General features: G+C 48.6%; 1 protein-coding gene across 1 annotated transcript in view; it reads right to left on the bottom strand.

The window, feature by feature from the left end:
• LOC144160665 (uncharacterized) overlaps window positions 1-22,844 on the bottom strand; it is a 113,720-nt gene that overhangs the window by 3,896 nt on the left and 86,980 nt on the right. The window lies entirely within an intron of this gene.

The raw sequence follows: 22,844 nt of genomic DNA, 5'->3' as shown, positions 1-22,844 counted from the left end.
GTCCAGATGGCATTTTGAATTTGCAGTTTGGATCAATAGAAGATAGCGGCGCGTAATGACGTGATACATCATCCCACGTTGCTCGCTGCATGTTTCATGCCACGCTAGAATGGAAATTTCCGATTTACGATGGTTATGCGCAATGGATGCAGCAATGTCCGCCTTCACATTGCCAGTTATCCCACAATGGGCAGGAATCCACTGGACTGCTAGTGACGGTGCGCTTGTAAAGCTTGGAGATCTAGTGCGTGTATGTCAAACACAAGGTGGTCTTTTGGAAATGATGATAGACATGGAAGTGCAGCCCTGGAGTCAGGGAAGATAGCCCACTCTCGTACGGGCTGCTTGCTGATGTGAGCGAAAGCAACCCGCAGAGCTGCAAGTTTCGGAGGCGTAGTTCACGTTTTGTGGCTGAGCCAGGGGCGTAATAGCCAGGAATTTTTTGCGAGGGGGGGGGAACCACGGTCGACCAAAAGATGGGAGGGGGAAATATGTAGGCAAGGCTTCTTGCACGTTGTTTCGTGAAATAACTGACTTAAACATGCTATTTGTGTATGCTGAACGCTAACAGTAAATCCCACCTTAAGGAGCTTAGATGATGATGTTGATGATTATGACGACCTAAATTCCAGTTCGCCGGTCTATGGGTAGGCCGCGGGTGATTCGTTCGTCCATAGAGCAGGCGGTTATGCGGGCACGCGCTCGTGAGCGTGATCATGAGTGTGCTCGTGAGTAGCGCGCAGTCCCCGAAGTTCGTCTAGCTCAAGTGGAGGCCAACACTGGGTGTTTACTATCAAGATTTGCGTGTTTTAGATTTTCCTTTAGGAAAGGAACTAATAAGTTTTCTTATCAGCTGTGAAGTACAGTCGAGCATGATTTGAAGGTTATCGCGCGAGCATCGAGCGGCCAAGCGTGCTACCTGCCTACGGTTTCGTTTCGGAACAATGCAAATCAAGATTTCGCACTCTTCTTTCTCTTGTTGGCTGTTCCATGCTACAACAATGGCCCGCACGACTGACTTGCCACCATTTAGGTTTCAAGCTTAACATTCGTTGTTATCAAGCACAGACTTGGTTGCCTTTTATCTACGCTGACGATAACGAAACTGGCATGGAAGATTTGCTAAAGCTGGTGTTCTGTCTGCTTCATTTGAAAGAGTAGCTTTCCCGCGATAACCTTCAAATCGCACTGGACTGTACGTGCGGCACATTCGTATATTATGGCGGTGAAGCTAGTGCTAGTAACGTCAATAGTAAACTTACGCTTAGCGGAAAACCTTATTGCACTGCTGTTGAATGTTGAGCTTGTTGCACGTTTCTTAAATTTAATTCTATTTCTAGCCGTTAAATCTAACAGACATGGCTTCAGAAAAATTCCGGTTAAGCAAATACGAAATGCTGATTCTAACCAAGAGGGAGGTCAAGGAAACAATGGAATAGTGACAAAAAGACAAAGCTCTGCAATAAAGACAATTGTGCAGTTTTGTTGATGTGGAGGAAATACAAGGTGGGCAGAACAATGCTTTTCATACAGCAGAAATTATGGAACCGCAATAGTCAATGAAATGCGATGTCGGTAGAAAAATAAACATATCGAGGATTGATAGTTGACTGAACAAAATACAGTGACATTCGCTGTCATGTTATTATACTTTGTACCAGTGTAAAGACAAGGAATGACACGCTAAAGTCCAGAGCACATGTATGCCTATATGAGGCTTTTCCTCATGCTCCGCTTTTTCCCGGCCATGCTGTTCCGCCAGTGAAACAGCGGGGCTGCCTCGATCGGCTCGAGGCAGGTTCCCGGCGCAGCTCGGTGTATCCGGCGCGAAATATAGCCGGGCTGTATATGTTGACATGTACAGCATCTGAAGCGGGCACGGGGACCAGACGTTGACGTAGCCCTTGTTTTCAGCTTTATATGAACAAGAATGTCCTTAAAACTGCAGGTTCCGCACTTGCAGGCGACTTCCGGCGGTTCTTCAGGCTACTTGAATTGCACCCCAGCCTGGCGCGAAACATTTCTGGGGGGGGGGGGGGGGGGGGGGGGTGCACGGGCCCGGTGTGCACCCCCCTACCCCTTTGCCTACGCCCCTGGGCTGAGCATGGCACTGATGGTGGTGCGTGATGACGGTATCCACACCCCGATAGTGGATTATGTGGATGATGACACCGACTCAGAGTACAGATGAGTGTCCAGAGCGAAAAACTTCAGGGCGGGAGCCCGAACATGCTCCCTCCATTCTCGTGATGCCGGGCACATTGGTCGTGACCGGTACGAGTAGGAACATCCAGGGCGGGTGCTCAGGCGGAGCAGGCTGTTGGTAGACCTTCGGCAGAAATTCGCGCACTTCTTTGGCCCAGCTTCTCGCTAAAGTATGGCCGCGCTGTCTTGCCACACTCCGCAGACGCGCGCGAAGCGATTCCTGCGTGCGTAGAGCGAGGGGTGAGAGCCGCCTGCATTCTGTCAGCGTTCCAATGGTAGAGGTTGTCTTCAGAACGCCAATGCAAACCTGCAGGATTTGTGCTTGCATGCTCTCTAGCACTTTGACAGTTCCTTTTGGTAGACGGACCAAAGCAGGGGTGCTGTAGCGCATTAGGCCAACACAAAGCGCTTCGTATAGCCTAGCCGGAGAAGAGAGTTGACTGAACAACCGCCGGTGTTTGTGGAGACCATAAGGAATATGCGGGCAAATGAAGTAATCTTGTCTTTGAGGTGGCGAACAGGAGGCCACCAGCTGAGATTAATATCAAATGTTACTCCGAAGAACTTGTAGGTCGGGGCATATGAAATTGCGGTCCCTCCAACAGTGAAGCCGTAACGCGTAAGGTCACTCTTCATAAAGTCTATCGCAGCACATTTGTTCCCTGAGATTTCTAAACCTCGTGTTGCCAGAAATGCCGCAATCGAGTCGGTTGCCCGCTGCAGTTTTGACTTTAACACTCACCTATTGCATGCGGCCAGAACTCCACATGCAAATGTCGTCGGCATACGGAGGGATTTCTACCGACTGTGGCACGCATTTCTCCAGGCCTATTATGGCAATTTTTAAGAGTGTAGGACTCAGCACCCCACCCTAGGGAACACCTCGGGTGGCCTCGTGTAGCGATGAGTCGCCGCTGTCCGTAGGCATGTACGCATACCTATTGGGGAGGTAGCCCGATGGTCATGCATGCGGCCCCTGATGCCTAAGACTTCAGAGCCGAGCGGATGGCTTCATGCTCCACGAAGTCGTACGCTGACTTCATGTCAAGGAGCACGGCATTATTCCACTTCCGCGTGCAATGTGGGTTGCGTTTCGGCTGGCCCAAGGCCACCTCCACCCCTTAGACCTCTCCAAAACTTTGACGATTTAACTAGAGTTATTCGACGTGCAGCTATAAACATTTGTGCGACTTCTTTTTCACTCTCTAAGTGAACCAAAATCAGCCCTGCTCATGGTAACAAACATATCCGCATAAAGATCGGCCATCGTCTTTGCGAAGTGCGGAAGCCAACGAAACTGTTCCTCTCCTAAGCGATAAGCCTCATTATTTTTTCAATCGATAAATAAAGTTTACTTTTGCAGAGTGTTAGATTTAGTTTACCTGAAGTTATCAACTGCATGGTGAGAGCAGGAAACCGCGGTAGATAAGCAACTTTTTCGTCTGTAGCGCATCATCTAGCTTTGGAAGCTAACATGAACTTCCGTACCAATTTTGTAATTCAATCTTCGATGTGCAGTGGGGTGAAAGTTTCTGGGCAAATATTCACAAAGCTGTTCGCACGTAAATACGCAGAAAAAACAGCTTGCGACTGCTCGCCGTGCGAGCGTGGTTCGTTCCCGTCAACAACAGCAACAGCAGCAACAACAACAACAACAATAACAAAAAACGAGAAGATAGCCAAGGCGCCGCCTAACCAAAGCTGCCTTTTGATATCATACGAACAAACAGCTTTGTAAATATGAACCAGCTTTTTTACTCGCAATGCCAAGGATTGCTACTCCGGCAGGTATTCTTATGCAAATATAACTGCCAACGCTCTGGTTCATCTCGGTTGATAACAACGCGATGAGGAAATTGCGCCTAACTCCATTATCCTCGGTAAAATGTTAATGGAAGTTCTTCAGTGGAGATAACAGTGTAAAACGCAGCGTTACTACGCGCATTTGGAGACTGCTTGCTGTGCGCGGCCGCCGGTACTGGCGCGCCCGCTTCCCGTCCGGCCGCCGGCGATGGCCGCCATTTTTTTTTTTTTTTTTTTTCAGTTTCTGTTTTGAAAACGGCAATTTCCACGAGCCGTTTGCGTCGCGCGCGTTCCTGTTTGAAACGCAGTGAATTGTAGTTAGCACTTTTTTATGTGCACTATTAGGTGACATTGTTGTTACGTTGTCAAAAAATTGAGTGCAGTTGGCCTTTAACTGTTGATGGTAGTTTTCAACTGGTGACAAGTTTATTAAGTACTGCAAGAAAGCTGAATTCCCGCCTTTTAAGAAGCTGTGAATGTTATGCAGGGATCAATGAATAAAAAAAAGGGGGGGACGGTTACGCGGCATAGATACATCGGGGCTGTGATTCACGCCGTAGTGGAGGCCTGCGGACTAACTTGGCCCTTTAACATTGATGATAAGCTTTCTCGCAGTAATGAGGTTCTCCGTCGTACAATCCACACCATTTAATGCGACCTTCCGTCGTATTACACGCTTAGTCATGATATTATACACTACCGGCCGTGATCACAGTAAACCTTCCATGACGATCCTGACCACGGTGGCGGATATACAGCTCTCTTCATGACCTGCAGTGCATGAACATGGTACATCTTGTTCTCAAAATTAAAATAAAGGGTAAAAAAGTCTGCGGTTTCTTTTTATCAGCACTGATCGCTTGCTTATTTTTTTTTTTTGCACTACGCTGTTTGAAAATAGATAAATTCCTCACTCTGTATAGTTTACACTGGGAGTGATCGTAACACTATAGGAGTGATCGTCCCTGAATTTTTTTGCTACACGTAGGTAATTATTCGTAGAATTTTTTCTGTTAAAAACGGGGCATCAGGAAACGCTTATTTCCACAGTTTATTCTCTGTTTTTAGCGAGCTACAGGGTTATTTGACCTGGAGGCTTCCCGGAGGTTTCTCGCAGATTCAGCGGCTGCTTACGAAATGAACTCGAGAGGAATTCTTCAAGGGTGACCAACGAACCAACAGGCTTGTTATCAAACGTGCCGCTATTACGCGACCGCATAGGTACACCTGAATAATGGCCCCGCTCAGACGGAATTCGTAAAAGGGTCACGTGACCAGACTGGTGCGCGAGTTGGGAAATAAAGCGATCACTCATAATCACGATTGTCCATGGAAAAATGACACGAAAAGGCAAACCTGTGCTTTAGATTTAACACAAGCACTGAATTGATCAATCCATATATCCAATAACGAAATTTCGACGAATTACGATGTCGAGCATACGATTTGCTCGAAAGTTCGGTTTGCGCCGTGGTGAAAAGCGAAAACACCAGTGTGTTCGAGATTTCGGCGAATGATAAAGATCCCCAGGTGGTCAAAATTAATCCGGAGCCCTACACAACGGCGCGCGCCTCATCATCGCCTTTGCAGCGTCGGCGCGTTACACCCCTACAATCAATCAATCAATCAATCAATCAATCAATCAATCAATCAATCAATCAATCAATCAATCAATCAATCAATCAATCAATCAATCAATCAATCAATCAATCAATCAATCAATCGGTTTGCGCCGTGGAATAACGTAACGCAAGCATGACGTTCTACATTGCGCAGTGTCATATCCCGCGTCCCATTTTTAAGTAAAATTGTGCGCATGTCGCTGTCATTCACCGAATTCTCTTTGTTGGCATGCATATAACGCTGGAGGCATTGCGGTGAAGCTGAACCGCGGGATTGCCTTAGAGTGTTCGAGAATTTGCGAAGCCAATTCGACCGATATTGTTTATATTCTCCGTGATTCCTTTCGTGTGATTGCCGAAATAGGTATGCGCTTGGCTGAGTGATGACTGAAGCAGCTACAATAGTTTGCATATTTGGTCGTTGGACATCGAAATTTCCCTTTTGGCGGTGCTCAAGGTTGAAACGAAAAATAAAATGCTTCTGTGAATGGCAAGTGGTGGGACCATAAAACATACTTCTTATATATATCAAGCAAGACTTCCGGTGTGGCATACGAAAGCTGCGACCAAACGCACGCTCCGCTTGAAACATAAAGTAACAAAAAAGCCGAGCATGGCTCAGACACTGGAAACCAAAGAGAAGTATTCCCAGAAAGCATGGTTCCCGGCAACACAGACAGACAGACAGACACAGACCACACACACACACACACACACACACACACACACACACACACACACACATATATATATATATATATATATATATGATATATATATATATGTGTGTGTGTGTGTGTGTGTGTGTGTGTGTGTGTGTGTGAGAGAGAGAGAGAGAGAGAGAGAGAGAGAGAGAGAGAGAGAGAGAGACAGAAGGCCGGCGGTCTCCAGTGCTAAGGGAGGCATAGGGGAATAGTTAGGCTTTTTTACTACTATTAGTTAAGTTAACGTTTTGAATTTATGTAGGAAAGAAAGCGAAGAAAAACACGTGTCCAGAGTGGGGACCGAGCCCACGCCTTCCGATTAGGTCTCGAATGTCTTACCGATTCGGTTATTTGGACCACTGCATTCTCCGTCACTTTCTGGGGTACAGCATAACCTCGTTATAACGAAGTAGTTTCGGGACAGTAATTTAGTTCGTTATGTCCAATATTCGTCGTAACAGTGGAGATAAAAATCGTTTGAAACAATTATCTGGCTTCCGCAAAAATCCTTGATGCACAAACACATTATTTAAATCTCCCAAACTACAATAAACAAAGTATAACCCTTATGGGTCTCTCTGTGGCATTTCAAGCTTGAACCAGAACATGAAAGGAGAAATTAAAACAGAACAAAGTTCCTTTGACAAAACAAGCCTGCGTTCCTTTTTTTTTTTTTTTTTTAAGGAAGGAGGTGGTATTTGTGTGGCGGCTATTCACAGCACTGAGCAGGATAAAGTTTTCCACGGTGTCCACGAACAACGGGTCCTTTTCTACTTCTGCAGTTTCGGACGCCGGGAGTTTTTCCAAGTAGCTTCTTAGCCTACTGGTCAAATATTTCTTCGCTACATCCGATAGTGCGCGTGGATCTCACAGTTTCACTTTCGTTATAAAAGAATAAGCGTCATTGAAATGAAACGTGACCAACCAAAGTTCGTATTTAGTTTGCTATAGTCGATAATTCGCTGTGTCAGTGTTCATTATAACGAGGCTCAACTGTATGTATATTTAGCCCAACTGTTTTGGACGCTTGAGGGTGGTAGCCAGCGCCACTCTGACAACACGGGGTGAAGGGGACCTTCTTTTTCTGGGCTGTGACTCGAGCGTCTACAGCCTGTCGTGAGCAGTCGACTTACCAGAAACCCTTTTGTGCTACCTTCCGACATCAAGGCTGACAGAACCGAGGCCCTCGCTATGTTTTGCTGAATAATGTGGTATAGGGGCGAAGGGCTTGTTGAGGAAATGTAGAAAGGAAGGCCGGCAGTATACAACGCCAAGGAAGGCATAGGGGAACGGTTGGTTTTTTTTTTAATCTACGATCAGCGAAGTTAGCATTTTAAATTTATGTAATAAAGAATGTGAAGAAAAACACGGGTCCTGAGTGGCATCTGAACCGATATATATACAGTCGACTCCGGTTAAGACGAACTCGACGGGGCCGTGAAAATTTTTGTTCGTATTATCAGCAAAAGACGAGAGCGAAACTTCTGTAAGATAGGAATTACTGCTCACACAGGAACGAAAGTGTTGAGGCGCTCCGCTGTACCTACAGCCGTGTTGTAAACACAGAGACACGCAATCGCCTCAACGTACGCTCGCTAGTTTGCGAAACGTGCGCGAAGAGCAAAAACAATGTAGCGTACTGCGCATGTACAGTGCCGTGATGTGAGGAAATAGCGTGCCCTATTTCTTTACGTAGTCCTCCGTACGATATACTAAAACTCGCTAAAGTCTTCAGTCGCGGAGAATCGTCGAAGGTCCTGAAGTCACGTCAGATGAAAGGGCGGGGAACACATCTTCGGCTTGTTTCGGCACGGCTCGTTGCGGCTGGTCTTCGTTAGGGTCTCTCGGGGGGAAGGGGGGGGGGGGACATGAAACGGGGGACATGGGCGTGTTCTGGTCTCGGCTGGGCTGGAGCTGCCCGGCGCGGCTTCGTTAACCTTGACGGCTGCATCCCCGCCGATACGATACTAAGCTGGGGCCTGGATGGGGATGAACCCGCACACTCCCCCAAATGTAACGCAGAGCAAATGCCATCAACATTGGTTAAAGATGAATAGACCTGTTTACAGAACGGGATGATAAATTTACGTTATTTACAAGGCGGCCGTAACGGAGCCCACGCTTGCTGCGCCCCGCACACAACTCCTTGCTCAGCATCGTCACCGTCGTTGACGGTGGACTATGGCGCTATGGGGATCGCCGCCGCCGTTCCTCATTAATAGTTTCCGTTCTACCTCATTACAATGTAGATGCTGCTGTCTCTCCTTTTCTTGTCCTCTGTTCGCTCAGGAACTGCAGTACTCACCGTGAGACACGTCGGAGCCAAGTTACTACTTACAAAGAACAGGTGAAAAACCGCGCAAGCGCTCATTAGGAACTTCATTGAAGTGGACACGAACCTTCAAACGTTCAGACGATCTGCTTAAAGCTTTTATAGCGTGTCGGAAGGACTAATATCCATGAGTGCCGGCAGGATTTTGTCTTGAGGGGGGCCAAACCATTGCATATTAGGGGGAGCGGGAGAGAGCGGGGGGAAGGGGAACCTGTGCTGATGTAGCCCCTGGGGGGGGGGGGGGGGGGGAGGGTCTAGTGCCCCTTTTGCACCTCCCTGTCGACATCAATGCTTCTGTCTGACGCTCGTAAACGAGTTTGAATTCCCTAAGGATGAGTAATGACAGTCGCAGTAGATCAATCCTCGCATCGTGGATTCGATCACCAGAATCAATTTCGCTTTTGTGACGCAATGTAGTGGCCAGAATCTGGTGAGTTACAACACAAATTGGACTTCGCTATTGTAATGTTGGGCGTTCATTCAGGTGTTAATAATACAGGACTGCAATCAACAACGCCCCGGCCGCCCCTTCTTTCATGCAGGTTGCGCCTGCATCCCCATCCCCGTCGCCTAGCAACAGCGCGCAAGAGGAGCGACTTGCGTCGATCAAGTGAGCAAAAAGAAGTGCGCTCTTCCCGTTCAACTTCGCGAAATGTCGGCCTGAATAAAACTTATGCCTTTCTCTGAGGTGTTACGGCAGCTTCAGAACTCAGGGCACTGGTAGTTTCGATTAAGTCAACCCCGCAGATTTGGCGCTCAGCGCAACCAAACATGGCATGGCGGATCTACAGAATAATTTAAAGCGCCTGCCTTTAAAGGGGTCCGAATTACCATCCGTGGGAAGTGCAGTCGTCGTGGGCAGGAACTGAGCCGCAGGCTGCAGGCGCCTAGCAACTAGAGTGAGTCTTAGCCTCCGCGGCCGGTGTGCAACTTCTAAGCTGGACGTTCTCTGGTTGGACACGGGAAATGAGCCGGCAGCCCGTTACATTCGCAGCAAGACGTGCACGTTCTCCCCTTTGCCTGGACGTACAAATCGCTGAGGCACAGGGCCGTCAGTACAGTCTACCGCTGCGAGAAATAAGCAAAACGAGTTTCGAGCAAAAGGCGGGGACGTCATTATGGCTGCAGATTGCTGAGTGAAATGGAATAATTCTGCGGATAAAGCTTACTCCAGGAAGAACGCATCTCTGGGATAAACTCACGGAGGATAAGAGCGGGATGGGAACACAAATATCGAGAGGCAGAATCGCGTGGAAAGCATCCCTGCAGGCAAGAATCGATCGAGACCTATATGCGTGGGTGTTGCATGCGAAACGGAGTCGGTAAGAGGGGTGGACATTCCGACCAAGAGAAAAAAAACCATGGGTCGATGTCTATGAATTTCACACACATACATTGGGGCGAGGACGGAGAAGCCACTAGAGGGAATCGTTGCCAACCGGGGTAGTAATACCACTAACGTAAAAAAAAGGGCCCCAATATGGTTTGTCTGGATAATAAATGAAGATTGTCGGGCGCTACAAAGATAGCTGAGTGGTTGTATACATAGCGCAGCCCGCCGCGCCAGCCTCCCGGGGTGTCCCGACCAGCGAAAGCAAGATGGCCGGCTTCCCGCCTCCCCAAAAAGGGAAGCAGCTCGGGCGACAACAGCAGCAGCAGCAGCAGCAGCAACAAGACGCATCGATGTGCGTCGTTCTTCTGTGGACATTTTCTTTCCGCGAACCGGCAGCGGCCCCAGCAGCAGCAGCAGTGGCGGCGGCGGCGCGCGCGTGCCGAAGGAAGCGCTCCTTGGTGTTGTTGTTTGTACGCGGTTCTACGCGCGTGCGCGTCCGCGCTCCCCCGCATGCAGCAGCAGGCACGCATCGATCGCATTCGAGCATCCAGGGATGCGAGACGCGCTTGCTGCTGCGGCCCGAGAATCGCCGGCCATTGCGCGTCCCGCACGCGCGGCGAGCGTCAGCCCAGGGCGCGCCGCCCATGCGACGAATAAACACAACCGCCAAGTTCTGCGGACCTCGTGGTGGCACGTCCTGAGAAGGCAGGCGGGCAGACTGTCGCCGTTGACACGGGACACTGTTCCCTGGCCACGCCTGAAGTGTTCGAAGCACTTGCAAGCATGTCTGCTAGCCCCCTGTATCATGAGCTGTTCGCGTGGTTGGGCGTAGAGCGGAAGAGAGACTGGCGCCAGGGGGATGAGAAGTGCCGTGGAAACCTGCGTCACATATTTGCGGATAGACCGAGATCAAGCTACCAAGAGCATCTCCTCGCGTTCATTTGGCATTTCATCCAATCGCTCAAAAGAGCGTTCTTCAGAATTTCAAGCTCGCCTATAACTGTTTTCCGAACAGAAAGACACTGGCAGCGTGAGCTGCTTCACCAGGGAAATGGCCGCAGATGTGCGCCAGTACAAAGACACACGCCATTCAGGCGGGCAACGTGAGCACGCAGTGCCTCGGCCGCCTTCCGCGCAGAAACAACAACGCAAAAGGAAGAGTACTCAATAATCTTCTAATGCAACATACAACATCGAACAATAAAATGTGCGAAATAAACCCACAGAGAGAAAGAGCTTGCCAAGCTAAGGTAAGTTATCCGAAAGCCGCTTTGTTGACGACCATACACGAATAAAAGATGCGCTAAGCAAGACGCAATTAGGCCGGGTTAACACTGTTGCCGCAACTGTCGTAATAACTTTAAATAATAACGTCGTTTCACGTCTCAGCCAACCGAACTGGGTGAAACGCCGTTTTTTAGTGTCCATAGCGCACGATATGGCTGTTACGTCGGTAGTCTGAACATACCCTTACTACTAATCGACATCATTGCGCATGTTCGCGTGCATAATATTTAAGCCTGTATATTCGCACCTATTAGTTTCTAAGCGTTCAAGAACCTTTCATTCTGACCGTAGGGCCAGATGCAAAGCTTCTTGAATTTCCCGTCGGAAACCTTTCACTTTAAAAGCAAACATAACTGGTTTTCAATCTTACCATAAAGTTAACACAGGGGTCCCCAATGAAGAGAACCTGTGGTTGACTGAAACCACGGCTCTAAGCCCGGTTACATGTGTAGGTTTAAAAATAGTCACTCAAGCCAGCTTGGCGCCAAACACGGGCGGCAACCGCACATCATGCATTTAGTTGCACCCCGCATCTTCCGCACGGGTGCCTACGCTAGTTGTTACCGCCAGTTCAGACAAGGGCTGCACGATTCCTGTGCAGGCGGGCTCTCTCCTGCTGGCTCATTGAGACCGACGCCCTCGTCCGGGAGGCTCCCGGGCGGCCCGACGGCTGCGCAGCGGCGTCTTTCCCGAGCGACGGCGGCAGGCGGGAAGAAAGGGTTGTCGGCTCTCCCTGGAGCTGCGCGCCGCCGGGGAAAAGGGCCGGTGTCGTTGACCTCACCTATGCTCCTCGGATGGGCCTCCTCGGAGGTGAATCGTCGTGACAATGCGCGCAACGGGGAAAGAACACGGCTCTCCCTTGCGCAAGCTGCCGCCGCTTCTTTTGTTGTTAACCTTATGCGTTAATTTGACCCAGGTGCTGCGCCGAGAAGAGAGGCCCGCCTGAAACCGCGGGGACCGGTTAACCCTTTCCTCTTTCGCTCCCGCCGCCAGCCCCGTTCACCATGCTCTCGCTTCTTGCGTTATTTTCGTCTCTCTCTCTCCCTCTTCGCCTTAAGTACGGATTACAAAGGCGACACAAAGGGGGAAAAAAGAAAGAAACTAAAGAGCTTTCTCCCTTAACGACAACCGTGCAAGTGATTGTCCTATTGACGTGCCGTCGAAGCACCGCCCTTTTCGTGCATGCATGTCTGCGCTGATGGGCTCAAAGGGACCTGGCTATTTCCCATGGAAACGGTGAGTCCCCCACCGCCCATGTTCCTGGTGCGCCCGAAAAAAGAAAAAAAGACAAAAAAGAAATGACAAACATTTGCTATTCCATCTCAGTCGAATCTTGCGTGCACATGCTTTGAACACGTACATAAGTCAACACGTTGTACGTGGATATGCGTCTGTTGGATGGTCGCTGCTCGTTAATTTTGTTCGAGAAGCTTGTTACGGAATGTGAGACCGCAGCCTCCACCTGGCTCTGGCGGCAAACAATGCGTAATAGAACATTACACTCGAAGAATTGTGTGAATGAAACAAGCATCAAAAGTAAAAAAGAAGGCACAAAGTACGTTATATTTATTAGTAAAGCGTTTAAAAAACAAACTGTATTTTCGCGGTGCATTCTGGAAACCTCGTAGATAGAGACAAAAACGGTATGTGCACCATTGCAGGGGTCGAGTAGCACCAGTGACGAGTTAAGAAAAATTAAGTCGACAGGTTTTTTTTTTTTTTTAAATTAGGTGCTTAGATTTGCATGAAGATCATCTGTGCAGTGATATTATGTGCCCAGGGGGACACATACTTAGGTGGTAATTATTGATGTCGGTGACTTAATGAACTAAAATTGAATAATTAACTTTTTAGTGGCTGCAGTAAGCAGGCATGTTTGTTCTGAAAAGTTAGACGCAACCGTTTTTCTAAGCAGTTTCATTTGGCACAATTCTTCTAGCGCATCCATACTCCGAGATATTGAACTGTGAAGTTTAATTGCCGTTCGCATGATTACACATGCTAGACAGTGACGACCGGCGCAAAGCTCCTCCCTTTTGTGACGTGCCTGCTGTGTACGATGTTTAGTTTGACAACGGGGCGGAGGCATAGGCAAAAGTGATAACTGGCACCCTTTCAGTCTTGGCTGGTGTTATCGCAATCTGCAGCACTCGGAACCGCTATCGAAACACCGAACAAATAGGAGGAGCCTTGCGCCAGCCTTCGCTAGCTGTTTAGCATGCGTAATCATACGAACGGCAATTGAACATTGCAGTTCGATATCTCGGAGTACGGATGCGCTAGAAGAATTCTGCGAAATGAAACTGCTTAGAAAAATGATTGCGTCTAACTTTTCAAAACAAACATGCCTGCTTATTGCAGCCACTAAAAAATTATTATTCAATTTTAGTTAATTAAGCCACCGATATCAATGATTTCCACCTAATTACTTGTCCCCCTGGGCGCATAACCTCACTGCACAGGTGGCGTTCACGTAAATCAAAGCGCCTAATTAAAAAAAAAAAAAACCTGCCGACTCAATTTTGATTACCTTGTATATCGCGACCCCTTGCACGCTGCTCGCACGCCGTGCTAACCGCGCTTTGCGTTATAAACGTCTCAGACAAGTCACGTCTTCCCGTTCTACAGCGGCGTTGACTTTCTGCCGCTCCTGTTGCTCCTCTCCTGCAGTAATGCTTCTCGTAGCCCTTAATCCCATTGCATACGCTTTGCCACCTACTCGGCCACCTACTACATTTTACAACCAGTCCAAGCCGGGACGGGACGTACCGAGAAATCGGATGACGGGCGCACAGGGCAGAGGTAGCAGCACGGCCGCAGCGCCACCGCAGCCAATGCCGCCGCCGGCTCTATAGCCTCGGCTTTGCGTCCCCCGATCCTCACGTTTTCCACTCTTCGGTCGCTCTGTGCCCGCGGATAGACGGAGCAAATTTTCGCCGGCCCCATCTAGGTACATGCTGAGGCAATAGATTATTGGGACCTTGGTTATTAAAAGGATATGTCTTTATTTTGAGCTGGTTGGTGCCCTTTCTCCAGGACTCACGTGGTTTTCGCTGCTTTGCTAGACCGGAGGACCAGCTGGCGCTGGGCTGAAGGGTCTGGATTGGGCAGCGCAGCAGTGCGCGAGGGTTGGATTGGTGTTTTGGGAGACTCTTTGGCCATGCCCATGAGATGTGGCATCAGACCCGTAGTTCATTGTCACAGAGGGGGCTGGCTTGGTAGGCAGAGGAATGCATTGTGTGCACTCCACTAAGGTCGACTTGAAACTTCAGCTTGGACGAAAAAGCGCAGGACGTTAGAAGAAAACACGGACACAATGGAGGGAGGGGAAAAGCGGATGGTACAGACATTTAGGTGAGAAATGAATCAATGTTAATTAGATACGTTATAGAAGGGCCGATGAAGAATTGGCCGTGTATTTGCTTGCTTCGCTGGTGGTGAAGTGGAAAGACGACGATGTGATTTTTGTCACAGACAGATAAACACCTATTCCTCAAATATTTCGCCTGTTTTTATTGTATTTTACAAACTACGTCCAAGAAATCCCATTTATTTGCATCTTGTTACACCAGTCCAACATCACTGCCACGCGCACCTGACTGTGGGAAGCGAATACTGTTTTCAAACAACAGCAACTGTGTTGGACACATGAATCTTTTTGCTGCGCCCCCGAGGCCATCTCGGATGAATTCGCCCCTCAGCTCGCTTTCTCCCTTTCACTGTTTACCTTTCAGCCTCACCGCCAACGATTTTCCGTTGATGTCAAGCAATTATCCGAACGTGTGCGTGCATTCACCGGCGCAAGTCTCGTCTGCCACGCGTAAGAAGTCTTTTCTGTTCATCCTCCAACTATCTTTTTTTGTTGTTTTTTAGACTGCATTTGAAATACCGAAAACTTTGAAACGGTGATTCTGGATTTATCTATGTACTTTTCCGGCATTTGAAGGCACAGACAGGAACGACATTTCTTGCGAAGGAAATCTTTTTTTTGCCCAATTTGCGCCCCATTATTTACTCCTTTATATTTCAATTTCGGTGCAATCAAGTTCGGTGCAAATTTTGTTGCCTCTATCCTCCCGCCGAACCTTGGGGATTTAAATTCAAACCGTGAACCCATTATACGGCGTTAAAATCAAAGTTTGTGCCCTTATACGATAATTTAAATTTCGAGTTTAAATTTCACAACCTAGATTTTCAAGCTTTAATCTTTCCCAATCTCAGAATTAAATCACCAAGAATTTCTTTCTTTCATTACGGTAATTCGATGGCCGCGATCGAAAGTAGCGTATTTATACCACAAGTTAAGAGCTGTGCCTTTAATAACGGCTAGAAATTCCCCAATTCGAAAGTACATTCAAAGGGCATATCCTCCACTGTACTCATTGTTTGAATTTGCCGCGCATATTGCATAAATATTATGCATTTCAGTGTCATTTCATTTTATAGCGCAGTCGTAAACAACCCCTTGTACTATGTGCTAGGGGGCGAAGCACCATGCATCCATATTTGTATTCGATCGACCGCCAAAATATTAGCAATATAAAAGGAGAGCGTGCTCTTTTTTTTTTTCTCTTCTTTTTACCGTGGTTATGGTCATGGCTCTTCATATTACATTCTTTCCACAACATTTGTGAGCCCTTTACAATGCAAGCTATTTATACCACAATAAGAACCACTCCGAGATATTAATGAAAGCGGATGGTGTTTTTTCATAACGCCCATTAATTACTTCCGCTCACCGTCTCGTTACAGGGTTATTTTTTTAGCTTCGCCCTACCGCACTTGTCATCCCTCTCAACGCCTCACAATCATTTGCTGTGCGTGGCTTGATAAGGTCTTCTACGCATAAGGCATGAGTTCGATTCCCACCAATGAATCTGCTGAGACTTCATTTCTGCATGAAAAATTTTGCCTTACGTGATTCGGGAGACAGGCAGACAGACAGGCAGACAGACCAATGTTACAGCGTTTGTCTTGCCCAAGAAAGATAATGGTTTAAGATAAAAACTGGTGGGCTGCACCATTATGTGCTGGCGGGGTGCCCAGCGCAGCGGCTTCGGTTGCATGCCGGGGTCGCACACATTCACGAAATAAAACCTGATTGATTGGGGCGCAGAACAATGTAGTTCACGAAACTGGCGCGTCTTGCCGGCTGGTGGTGTCCACGTTATTGAAGGAGGGGGTCAGGGGGGAGGGTCCTCCCTTCCAGCGTTTCCGCAGCTAATGCGCTATCTCCCCGTCTCCGCGGCTCAAGTTGAGTGCCGAGCACCGACGCCACACTCTCTGAACCCTCTCTCGCTCTTCGGCTTCTGCAGCACCGCGCCCTCCCCCTCTCCGGGGCTCAAATACAGCGCCGAGCACCGGCGCCACTCTCTCCACCCTCTCCCGCGGTTCGGCTGCCGGCACGCCGCGCCTTGTCTGCTACCCGGATTCCTATTCGGGAACTTTTCCCGGATCCCCCCTTCACCCCCCTGAGTGCTCATGCGGGGGATGCACGCTGGGGAAGAGTAAACAGCTTCGCTGTAAAAATGAGGCAGACAAGCACTCGGGCAGATCCACTCGGTGACGGTGGAATGCCAGCGAGGCTGTCGTTGTGGTTCCCAGCTACTCGTTCTATAACCCTTCGTACCCTGCCGTACCCCACCTGCGGCGTCTGCGTTATCGGTGGCTGGCTGTGCACTAGTGTCACTAGTGGTTCTACTGTGCACGAAGTCATGGCGTCGCCTTGAAGCTTCCCAGGCCGCTGCACCTATTCCAGCCCCGTGGCCACGCTCTTTCTCTTCCTCCCCCAATCCGCATCCGCGAATTCTTCACATGCCGTGCACCGATATGGACGTAAGACGCCCAGGACACACCCCTGGGAACGCATGCGGGGCATGCATAAGGGGGCTAGAGGTACGCTGTAAAATAGGGGAACCCGAAGCTCGTATGTGTCTGGGTTTTGCAGGGATAGCGAAATATTCACGTGTGACAGCACAGCCGAGCTACAAGCCCCTGGCACCTGAAGGTATACCGCGTCAGCCAACCGAAGGGTCTCCATAACCCCAGAGTTAAATATTCTTGAAAACTACTGCATTGACTACGGCATTCAACCATCTCTCAGCCTAATAGAAAGGATAAAAAATGTTCTGACTTATTGCGAGCGCCCGAAATAGAAGGAAGGACATCATGAGCGTTGCACTTGACAGAGCGGTGCCAAAAGGATAATAGGTGATCGAGAAATTTCTTTTCGTCGTTGCACAGCACTCCACATTCTGCTCGTAATTCCAGCAAGAACTCACTTGAGAAAATCATAGCAGAGCTCCGTTTAGCTTGTCTTCCATTTTTGCTTTTTTGCGCCTTCTCGTCCTATCTGCGTGGCAAGACCTTAGTAGTCAGTCGGAACATGAGCCACTTTTGTAACACAAGTCTACACATTAAGGTTTCCAAAGAAAGTTTTACAAACCGACGCAAATAGAATATAAAACACGTTCAGAGTTCAATTCTGGGCTGTAAACTTACCGCGTGAATCTCCCGCAGCTAGCCGTGTAGCACGTCTATCGGGGGAAGCTGCTGGAGTGGGGATCCAAGCCAGATATAGGTGAACTCCGCGTGCAAACATGCCTCGAAGTAGATTGCCGGCCAGATGGATTTCATCCTACCAAAAAACAAAGAATTCGTCCGAAGAGCTGCGGATGCACGGCGCGATCACGCACATCCCGGAACAGCGACGGTTGTTCCCAACCACCCCCGCCCCGCTGCAGGCTCACCTGTCTCCGTTCGCACACCATGCCGTCCGAATTGCTGCTCTCGCCCGTGCCACAGAGAAGCTGTTTCACCTCAGAAGACTCCACGTCCGACGCCAACATTTTATGGCAAGCATACTGGCTGCGAAAACTGCCAGCAATTATCTACCATGATGCCACGCTGGTAATAAGTTCTTGTGGCACGGCTGAAGTCACGAAAGAGTTCCACGGCATGCCTTATCGTACTCCTGGAATGCCAAGTAAAAAAATTCGCGGTTCCCACGTGCAGGTGCGGATTGATGCAAAGTGAAGCATTGTTTCAATACCCCTGGCGAACAGATGGTCAGCCGCACTACCAGTTTTTGACGTGGGCAATGACGAGGGGTAGAGCTGACAGCGAAGAGGGGGCACGTCGTAGTCGTCTTTCATGAAAACCGGAGACCACCGGTTTGCCGGTTTTCGAAGGTCGACGTTAGAGTCTGCGGTGAAAACCAGTGATGTTCTCCCTCCTTCGTACTGAACGAAGCGCAGGGTGAGGAAGCATTTAATTTAGGGCTGAGCGTCGGTTAAACAAATTAATTCGATTCTTCGGCTGGCTTTAACCGGTTAATTGATCGTTTAATCAGTTTGGTTGGTTTAGAAAGAAAAATGACCAAAATCATATTTTATTAATGTTGTTACGATTCAGCGCAGCGCTACCCTGCACCCGCGTGCTACAAGTTGGTGTAGCGAGGGGAATCACCTGTGCCTAGCGGCATAGCCCGCCTGCCTTAAGCGTGTTGAGACAAGCATCCGCCGCGCGGGCCCCGCTGACGGTGACTCGAGCCGCGGCAGTTGCAAAATGCAAAACAAACTGTTTTGCATGTAGAGACGTGCATCTGCGAAGAGGATGCCGCTTGCCGAGATCTCCTCTACCCCCTCTCTCAGGCTCAAAGTGCGCCGCTACTGCCGGCTCTCACGAACCCGGGATATTGGCGGTGAGATCTTTGAGTGGCGCCCCCTGGCTCTGACGTCGGCTTAGGGATTCGCGCCGCTGTCGTCTGCTACACCCCGCTTGTGAGGGGCAACAGTGCCTGGGCTAGAAATCGCCCGCTTCGTTGCTGTAGTGCGTTAAAGAACGTATTTCTAGCGACTCAGTTATTTTGCCAGCTTCTGACGCATCTGAATAATTTGAAGCTGTATCCCCCACAAGTTTGCAACACACGAAGAGATAGAGAACAACTTTCTTCGGGGTATCGGTCAGAAGATCGTGTGTAACTCGTTCTTTCTTGCTTATTCGCGAGGATCAGCGATCAGAGCTTCTCGATAAGTATTCAAAATGCGTAGGCTTCCCTGCAGTATTTTTGAGATGCTCCTATGAAGACTCAACAGTCTAATACTACGTACCAAGCAGCGGCCTCTACACGCTCATCGCGCAGCAGGCTTTCTTCTGTTTCTTTCGTTGTTGTCTTGTATAGGATTAATGTTTCTTGCTTTTTTTCTTCTGCCCAACGCATTAATTTTCCTGCGCCGTCACTTCTTATTAGGAGGTTTCGGGATGTTTGGGAGCCTCACAAAGGTCGTGTGGATATTTCCTTCATTTTGTATGGCATACATTCCCTTCTTCACAAATTGGCTTTCATTACGGCTGCGTGCAAGAAGGTGCATATCCGCAGCGTGCTTTGTTTATTCACATGCAAATACAATGAGAAGGTTTGTGCTACGCCACCGCGATCACGCCCTAAACAACGGGGTCCACAGTACTCCAAGGCGGCTTTTGTGCTCCGAATATCTATTTTAATTATATCGTTATCATAACGAACTGACTTTCAACTCGAACAATGATGACATGATTACGGTGTTGAAGGCATGATATACTCGCTAACTAACGTAATAAATAGTATACCTGCATATATTACAAGACTCGAAACCGAAGAAGAATTCCAAGTAGCTCTTCATTGCTTTTCAACCCTTCCAGGCGCGAAGAACAAATCCTATTCTACTCGGGATGGCGCTCTATGATTTGAAGAAAATTACTTTTACTCTCTTGTCCTGGACTGAGGACCCGGCCCACTAACTAGATCGATATATTTGTTAAACAAAGTTTTCCCCTCCTCCCCTTACTCTTACTCCTCCTCATCTTGAGTGCAGTTTTCCTATAACTCATATCCGAATATCGGGAAGATGTGGCTGTGCAAAATGTTCCGAAATATCTCTCCAGGACTTAACAAACATATATGTGTTACTATAAATTTAACGAAGGCGCGACTCGTTTTGCTCAATAAACCTCCATACTGGTTAGATGCCTGGTATAGAATCAGCACGCGCGTATATACACACTGGGTTATTTGGAACTCAACCTACAGTTTTTGCAGTCTATAGTGCATGTCGGCAAAATTTCATGCCTTGACAACGTAAAGTGATGTGACAAAACGCGTTCGAGCGTTCGGCAAGGTTGCAAAAACTGTTTTACCTTACATATGATAACCGGGAATCGTGATGCGTTCTGCCAAATCCGACAGCCCTGAAGGCCTAGAATTTGTTTTGGTCTTCCATTTTCGCTGTTGTCGGTTATTAGCAGCTGACTGTTCCTTTTGTTCGAATGCTTACATGAGAAGCTGACGCCTAGCTCCGACTCTTCGCGCTCCGCACAGGACCGGCTCCGCAAGGAACGGGGTGGCGCCGGCAATGTTTCTCCCGTAGCGGTATCCAAAAGTATACTTTAATTGACACCATGAGCTAGTGTATGCGATTTTAAACCTATTATTATGATAAAAAGTTACCCACACGCCAATTCTGGTGTGGACAAGCATCAGACGTTGACTGAGCGCAAAGAAACAGCAGGGAGAGCGATCCTGAGTGAAGCAGACGACAAATGCGAGAATCCCTAAGCTGACGTCACGGAGGCGCGCTTCGCAGCGCCGCCTGTGTTCGCGCTATTCTTTTCGTGCCGCGTGCAAAAGCACAAGGACAGCTGTTCGTCCGTTACCGCTTCCAGGGATAAGTACGCGGTTCCTTCGAGCGTATAATTCATTCGATTGACAGCATCGGATCCCGTTGTCGCTCTGTTCGAGTCATGCTGTAAGCTCTCCCGTAAGGGGGCTGTTTCGGTATCTCCCGCCATGCAGTACACCAGTTAAATTTTGCCTTCACCTTTTTGTCGCTATCACCAAGGCAGCAATTTTTGCTGGCCGCTCGTCCACCACGCTACCACTGCATGCCGGAGGCGACGGAGCCCGGTTCGGGGACGCCTTCGCTAATGTAACAATATTCATAATATAACAAAAATAAGATCTATAAGCTCTTTGGCCTGCTCACATACATTCCAAGTGGGGTAAGAAGGTAATCATCATGGCGCTGATGTGGGAAAGACGCAGAGCGTTCGTCACTCACATTTTTCTAGAACCAGGAACATCGGCGCGCAAAGTAATTGCGGGGCGCCTATTAATTGTGGTATATTTTACGACATAGTTACTTTGTATACAACGGCCATACGGTGTGGGTGCCCGCTCACCAATTTTTGTGCCGTGCAAATTTGTATTAAGAGTAGCAGTTCTCTTGTGTGTCATGGCTACAACATTTTGGTTTTATCACTACCGTATTTCTAAGCATACTTGCATCGTTTTCTATTGGGACATAAGGCAGGTCATCTGATCATGAATATGATCCTCGACACGCTTGTGCACAATTTCAACACAGCACTCTTGTTTTAGTTTGCTCACATGTCTGGAACAGATTAACTGGTTTAAAAAAACGAATCGGGACTAAAGCATTAATCGATTAATTGAAAGGTTAATCGATCAATCGCCCAAACGTAATTTAATTTGCGTTCGCGTCACTGCCAGACTGATGTAAATGGTGGCCAAAGCGATGTACCCGTCCTCACACTTTACTTGCGCAACGCACGCGTCTCCCACACCATCAACAAGAATGAGCGTGTCCTCTCTTTTAGATGCGACGGCATCTCATTCACTCCCTTGTCCCTCCATACGGCGTTGTCGTTGTCCGTCCACACCTCTCCCCCATTCTCCTCGCCGCGCGAGCTGCGCTCTCCGCCGCTCACCCCCTCTCTTCTCCGATAGCGAACACTCTCTCGCGAGGGGCATTGGATTGGATTAGATTGGCTTGGCTTGGCTTGGCTTGGCTTGACTTGGATTTGGATTGGATTAAAGTGGATTGTGTTGGATTGTGTTGCGTCATAGCCACGCCACGTTGCGTCATAGCCGCGGCCGGGGGTTCACGGCACGTTTCACGCGATGGGAGAATCAACCTAACGGAAACAACAACGGAACCCCCTATGCGTCGCATCTACACAGGGGTTCTCGCGAGGGGAGGTGGGAGTAATTTTTTAAAGACGATAGTCTTTCTTGGGCTACTTAAACCCAGAAATTTTGGTCTGTCTGTCTGTCTGTCTGTCCGTCTGTCTGTCTGTCCGTCTGTCTGTCTGTCTGTCTGTCTGTGACTCGATTCAGCCACCCGGCTAAAGCAAAACAATGCCCGCGCAATAGTCTTATATAGTCACAGCTAAATCTACCCGTCTATGTCCGGTGTAATGTTCATACTTGTCAACATTGTTGAAGAAGAACAAGACATTACGCAAATATGAGACAACAAATCGATACAGAAGTGATATTTGCAGTGTTCCTTTATAAAAAAATCAAACAACTTGACTTTTGCGAAATTAAATACTTCATCAACTGCAGAAAAAGAATTCACTCCGCCGTCGCCTGCTGTCGCCCGCGCCACTATAGCTTCTGGCGCCATTTTAAGAAATCAACCGGCAACAGTTACGCAAGGTTCCACTAGATAGGTTCCACGTTCTGCTTGCAACGCACGTGGAGTAGGGAAACGCGG

This window comes from Haemaphysalis longicornis, unplaced genomic scaffold (assembly GCF_048455015.1).
Source record: "Haemaphysalis longicornis isolate Haplotype H1 unplaced genomic scaffold, Haemaphysalis longicornis Haplotype H1 scaffold_1, whole genome shotgun sequence".
Classification (NCBI taxonomy): domain Eukaryota; kingdom Metazoa; phylum Arthropoda; class Arachnida; order Ixodida; family Ixodidae; genus Haemaphysalis; species Haemaphysalis longicornis.
The sequence above is the reverse complement of the archived record's forward strand: the minus strand, read 5'-3'. Positions and strand labels throughout refer to the sequence as shown.